Genomic DNA, 5438 nt, shown 5'->3' on the forward strand with positions numbered 1-5438 from the left:
CATATATAATTAATATTTTATAGATCAAATTGAAGAAACATCTCAAGGATGATCAATGGAAACAGGATGCACCTGAGCTCAATTCAAAAGTTTGGGGTCACTTAACACCAGTCTCAACATCAACAGCGAAGAGGCGACTCCGCTTCTTTAGTCAGAACCACAGTTTTCAGCTGTGCTAACATCAATTTAGAAGGGTTTTCAAACGGGTTTTGTAATGATGAATTAGCCTTTTAAAATGATACACTTGGATTAGCTAACACAACATGCCATTGGATCACAGGAGTGATGGTTGCTGATAATGGGCCTCTGTTCGCCTATGTAGATATTCCATTGAATATCTGCCGTTTCCAGCAACAATAGTCATTTACAACAATAACAATGTCTTCACTGTATTTCTGATCAATTTGATGTTATTTTAATGGACAAACAATGTGCTTTTCTTTCAAAACAAGGACATTTCTAAGTAACCCCAAACGTTTGAACAGTAGTGGATATTTCATATGTTTCATAAATCAAGTTGTAGAAACATCTCAATGATGATCAATGGAAACAGGATGCATCTGAACTCAATTTTGAGTCTGTCTTGTTTTTCAGTTTTTAAAATTTGTATAAATTTGCAAAAATGTCTAAACCTGTTTTCACTTTGTCATTATGGTGTATTTTGTGTAGATTGCTGAGGATATGTTTAAATTTAATTTTAGAATAAATCTGTAACATAAAACATGAAAAAAGTCAAAGTGTCTGAGTACTTTCCGAGGGCACTGTCAAACCCCTTCCCATTTTTCCCATTTTGGTACTTTACAGCCTTATTCTAAAATTGATTGCATGTTTATCCTCATCAATCTACACACAATACCCCATAATGACAAAGCCAAAACAGGTTTTTTGAAATTCTTGCAAATGTAGAAAAAAATATAATCATTGCTTATTTACGTAAGTTTTCAGACCCTTTGCTATTAGATGATCCTTGAGATGATTCTACAACTTGGAGTCCACCTGTGGTAAATTCAATTGATTGGACAGCTGACAGTGCATGTCAGAGCAAAAACTAAGACGTGAGGTCGAAGGATTTGTCTGTAGAGCTCCGAGACAGGATTTCTGCAGCATTATTAAAAGTCTCCAAGAACACAGAGGCATTCTTCAATGGAAGAAGTTTGGAACCACCAAACTGAGCAGTCGGGGGAGAAGGGCCTTGGTCGGGGAGGTGGCCAAGAACCCAATGGTCACTCTCACAGAGCTCCAGAGTTCCTCTGTGGAGATGAGAGAATCTTCTAGAATGACAACCATCTCTGCAGGACTCCACTAATCATGCCTTTATGGTAGAGTGCTCAGACGGAAGCCACTGCTCAGTAAAAGGCACAGGACAGTCTGCTTGGAGTTTGTCAAAAGGCACCTAAAGGACTCTGACCATGAGAAACAAGATTCTCTGGTCTGATGAAACCAAGATTGAACTCTTTGGCGTGATTTTTTTTTTCACCTTTATTTAACCAGGTAGGCCAGTTGAGAACAAGTTCACATTTACAACTGCGACCTGGCCAAGATAAAGCATAGCAATGTGAACAGACAACAACACAGAGTTACACATGGAGTAAACAATAAACAAGTCAATAACACAGTAGGAAAAAAAGAGTATATATACATTGTGTGCAAAAGGCATGAGGTAGGCGAATAATTACAATTTTGCATATTAACACTGGAGTGATAAATGATCAGAGGGTCATGTGCAGGTAGAGATACTGGTGTGCAAAGAGCAGAAAAGTAAATAAATAAAAACAGTATGGGGATGAGGTAGGTAAATTGGGTGGGCTATTGACCGATGGACTATGTACAGCTGCAGTGATCGGTTAGCTGCTCAGATTGCAGATGTTTGAAGTTGGTGAGGGAGATAAAAGTCTCCAACTTCAGCGATTTTTGCAATTTGTTCCAGTCACAGGCAGCAGAGAACTGGAAGGAAAGGCAGCCAAATGAGGTGTTGGCTGAGATAAGGGAGAGCTTTACCTAGCATGGACTTGAAGATGACTTGGAGCCAGTGGGTCTGGCGGCGAATATGTAGCGAGGGCCAGCCGACTAGAGCATACAGGTCACAGTGGTGGGTGGTATAAGGTGCTTTAGTAACAAAACGGATGGCACTGTAATAAACTGCATCCAGTTTGCTGAGTAGATTATTGGAAGCTATTTTGTAGATGACATCGCCGAAGTCGAGAATCGGTAGGATAGTCAGTTTTACTAGGGTAAGTTTGGCGGGGTGAATGAGGGAGGCTTTGTTGCGGAATAGAAAGCCGACTGGATTTGATTTTAGATTGGAGATGTTTGATTTGAGTCTGGAAGGATAGTTTACAGTCTAGCCAGACACCTAGGTACTTATAGATGTCCACATATTCTAGGTCGGAACCATCCAGGGTGGTGATGCTAGTCGGGCGTGCGGGTGCAGGCAGCGAACGGTTGAAAAGCATGCATTTGGTTTTAATAGCGTTTAAGAGTAGTTTCCAAGCGTCATGTCTGGAGCAAAACTGGCACCATCCCTACGGTGAAGCATGGTGGTGGCAGCAGCATGCTGTGGGGATGTTTTTCAGCGGCAGGGACTGGGTGATTAGTCAGGATCAAGGGACAGTTGAACATAGCAAAGTATAGAGAGATCCTTGATGAAAACCTACTTGAGAGCGCTCGGGGACCTCAGACTGGGGTGAAGGTTCACCTTCCAACAGGACAATGACCCTAAACATACAGCCAATACAACATGGGAGTGGCTTCGGTACAAGTCTCTGAATGTCATTGAGTGGCCCAGCCAGAGCCCGGACTTGAACCCGATCAAACATCTCTGGAGAGACCTGAAAATAGCTTTCCCCATCCAACTAGGCAGAGCTTGGGAGGATCTGCAGAGAAGAATGGGAGAAACTTCCCAAATACAAGTGTTTCAAGCTTGTAGCTTCATACCCAACAAGACTCAAGGCTGTAATCGCTAGCAGAGGTGCTTGAACTAACTATGGTGTAAAGGGTCTGAATACTTACGTAAATGTAATATTTCAGTTATTTCTAGAAACCTGTTTTTGCTTTGTCATTATGGGGTATTGTGATGTCATTATGGTGTATTGTGATGTCATTATGGTGTATTGTGATGTCATTATGGGGTATTGTGATGCCATTATGGGGTATTGTTTGTAGATTGATGAGAAGAAGAAAAAAACAATTCAATCAATTTTAGCATAAGGCTGTAATGTGACAAGACGTGGGAAAAATCAAGGGGTCTGAATACTTTTCTAACGCATTGTCGATCTTATTTCATGCTACTGACACTTGTATGGATGATACCAGTATTGCCAGCATTTGTTTTATTCACTGGGCCATCTGGAGTGATCAGAGAGTCGACTAAGGAAGTGGAGTAGACAAACTGCCAGTGTTTAAAGTTCTATGAAATGAGTCTGTGTAGTTTCTAACCCTGGTGATATTGAGTGGAGGATGATATAGCTCATCATTTTCACAACTTTTGACTCTTTGTAGTTTTTGACTCCTACTCAGTTTTATAATAGTTTTATTCCCATTTATTCCCATTCCCATACAGTCTACTGAAACGAATACATACACTACCGTTGAAACATTTTGGGTCACTTAGAAATGTCCTTGTTTTTGAAAGAAAAGTAAACAAAAAATGTCCTTTAAAATAACATCAAATTGACCATTAATACAGTGTTGACGTTGTCAATGTTGTAAATGACTTGTAGCTGGAAACAGATGATTTTTTAAAATGGAATATCTACATAGGTGTACAGAGGCCCATTATCAGCAACCATCACTCCTGTGATCCAAATGCATTTTGCTTTAGCTAATCCAAGTTTATCATTTTAAAAGGCGAATTGATCATTACAAAACCCTTTTGTAATTATGTTAACACAGCTGAAAACTGTGGTGCTGATAAAAGAAGCAATAAAACTGACCTTTTTTAGACTAGTTGAGTATCTGGGTCATTTGTTTCTTTCAAAAACAAGCACATTTGTAACTTTAGAATTTAGTAATTTATTTCACCACTAATGGTAGTGTATTAATTAATAAATAAATAAAAATGTAACCTTTTATTTTACTTCCTTTTGGTTGACTGACGTGCTCAAAGTAAAGTGCCTGTAAACTGCCCAGAACCTAGGATATGCATATACTTGATAGCTTTGGATAGAAAACACTGAAGTTTCTAAAACTGTTAAAATAATGTCTGTGACTATAACAGAACTGATTTGCCAGGTGAAAACCTGAGGAAAATCCATCTGGAACATTTATTTTTTTAGGTCACAGGTTTGTGCTTGCCTATGGGATACACAAATAGATAGGACCCAGATTGCAGTTCCTATGGCTTCCACTAGATGTCAACAGTCTTCAGAAAGGGTTTCAGGCTTGTTTTTTAGAAATTAACAAGTATTTGTAGTTTTTCCAAGGTGTCCCCCTTTAGAAAAGTAGTCATGTTGCGCGCATCAACGAGAGTGCTCTCTTCGTTATTTGTCTTCGCTATTAAACACACTATTCTCTGTCTCAAATGTTGTTTATTTAGATATTAGAATACCTGAGGGTTAATTAGAAACATTGTTTGACTTGTTTGGACGAACTTAACGGTAACTTTTTGGATTTGTTTGTGTGCATGTTGAAGGAGTGACTTACTGAATCAAGTGCGCCATCTAAACTGACATTTTTGGGATATAATGAAGGATATTATCGAACAAAACGACAATTCATTGTGTAGCTGGGACCCTTGGGATTGCAATCAGAGGAAGATCTTCAAAGGTAAGTGATTTACTTAATTGCTGTCTGTGATTTTGTGACGCCTGTGCTGGTTGAAAAAGTATTTTGACGTGGGGAGCTGTCCTCAGATAATCGCATGGTATGCTTTCTCCGTAAAGCCTTTTTCAAATCTGACAACACAGTTGGATTAACAAGAAGCTTTTAAATGATGTAAGACACTTCTATTTTCATGAATGTTTAATATTACGATTTTTGTATTTTGAATTTCGCTCTCTGCATTTTCACAAGATGTTGTCGTAGGTGTCCCACTAGCGTTTGGACATGCGCCCAAACAGGTTAACTAGGCAGGTCAGTTAGGAACACATTTTTATTTTAAATGATGGCCTCGGAACAGTGGGTTAACTGCCTTATTCAGGGGAAGAACAACAGATTTTTACCTCGTCAGCTCGGGGATTTGATCTTGCAACCTTTCAGTTGCTCAAACCACTAGGCTACTTGTCACCCGGTATGGCCAGAAGAGGACTGGTCACCGCTCTGAGCCTGGTTCCTCTCTTCGTTTCTTCCTCGGTTCCTGCTTTCTAGAGAGATGTTTGTGGCCACTGTGCATCTACATCTGCATTGCTTGCTCTTTGGGTATTTTAGGTTGGGTTTCTGTTAAGCACTTTGACAACTACTGATGTAAAAAGGGCTTCATAAAATAAATTTGATTGACATGT

The sequence above is a fragment of the Oncorhynchus masou genome, unplaced genomic scaffold (genome assembly GCF_036934945.1).
Source record: "Oncorhynchus masou masou isolate Uvic2021 unplaced genomic scaffold, UVic_Omas_1.1 unplaced_scaffold_987, whole genome shotgun sequence".
In the NCBI taxonomy this organism is placed as follows: Eukaryota; Metazoa; Chordata; class Actinopteri; order Salmoniformes; family Salmonidae; genus Oncorhynchus; species Oncorhynchus masou.